Below are 1,118 nucleotides of genomic sequence, written 5' to 3'. Positions count from 1 at the left end.
GATGAGCCTGACCAACAGGGAGAAACCCCGTCTCTACTAAAAATAGAAAAAAAAAAAAATAGCCAGGCAGTAGTGGTGCATGTCTGTAATCCCAGCTACTCGGGAGGCTGAGGAAGGAGAATTGCTTGAACCCGGGAGGCAGAGGTTGCAATGAGCCAAGATTGCACCGCTGCACTCCAGTCTGGGTGACAGAGTGAGACCTGTCTCAAAAAATAAATAAACTCAAGCTATGAGGGGTGTGTGTGTGTGTGTGTGTGTTTATTGGTTTTCTTAATTTTTTTTTTTTTTTGCAAAGTTAAATAAAAGTGTCATCCTTGTGCAGAGGCCATGCTAATCTCTGCATCATTCCAGTTTTAGTATATGTGCTGCCAAAGCGAGCATTCTGTGTATGTGTGTATAAATATTTTATATATATAATATGTATATGTATAATTAGCACAAAATAATTAGCACAATGTCTAATTTAATATTCTTTGGCCTTTACTAAGAGAGTACTTTCATCAATTATTGGTTATAAATTAATACAGTAAATCCTATTGTAATTATAATTGTAATTGTAATTATAACTGAGATCCAAATAAATCAGTCACATGAAATGGAAGGTTACAATTTCTTGCAGGGTTAACAACAAAATGACCATTGTGGGTCAGTCTAGCTAGCTGTGAGGAATTTGGGAGCTAACTGCCCTATCTAAATTCATGCCAGGTCAGGCACAGCAGTTCAGGCTTGTAATCTCAGCACTTTGGGAGGCTGAGGAGGGTGGATCGCTTGAGCCCAGGGGTCTAAGACCAGCCTGGGCAGCATAGCAATACCCTGTCTCTACCAAAACATTTTTAAATAAATAAAAAATAAATTCATGCCAGACTCAGCTGTGATTTGATGCCACCTGGTGGTGGTGGTCGGCCCCAAGTTAAATATTAATGGGGACAATTTTTTTTTTTTTTGGAGACGGATTTTCACTCTTGTTACCCAACCTGGAGTGCAATGGCGTGATCCCGGCTCACTGCAACCTCCACCTCCCAGGTTCAAGCGATTCTTCTGCCTCAGCCTCCCAAGTAGCTGGGATTACAGGCACGCACCACCAAGCTTGGCTAATTTTGTGGGGTTTTTTTAGTAGA

At 40.9% G+C, this 1,118-nt stretch overlaps 1 non-coding gene across 1 annotated transcript; it reads right to left on the bottom strand.

Annotated features, from left to right (window-relative positions):
• Positions 1 to 272: 272 nt before the first annotated feature.
• LOC115935124 (U6 spliceosomal RNA) lies at positions 273 to 381 on the bottom strand. Its single transcript, XR_004070829.2, has one exon. It is a non-coding gene; the product is annotated as a U6 spliceosomal RNA (small nuclear RNA).
• Between the last annotated feature and the right edge of the window lie 737 nt (positions 382 to 1,118).

Source organism: Gorilla gorilla, chromosome 5, assembly GCF_029281585.2.
Source record: "Gorilla gorilla gorilla isolate KB3781 chromosome 5, NHGRI_mGorGor1-v2.1_pri, whole genome shotgun sequence".
NCBI lineage: Eukaryota > Metazoa > Chordata > Mammalia > Primates > Hominidae > Gorilla > Gorilla gorilla.
This window is presented reverse-complemented; position numbering and strand designations above follow the sequence as displayed.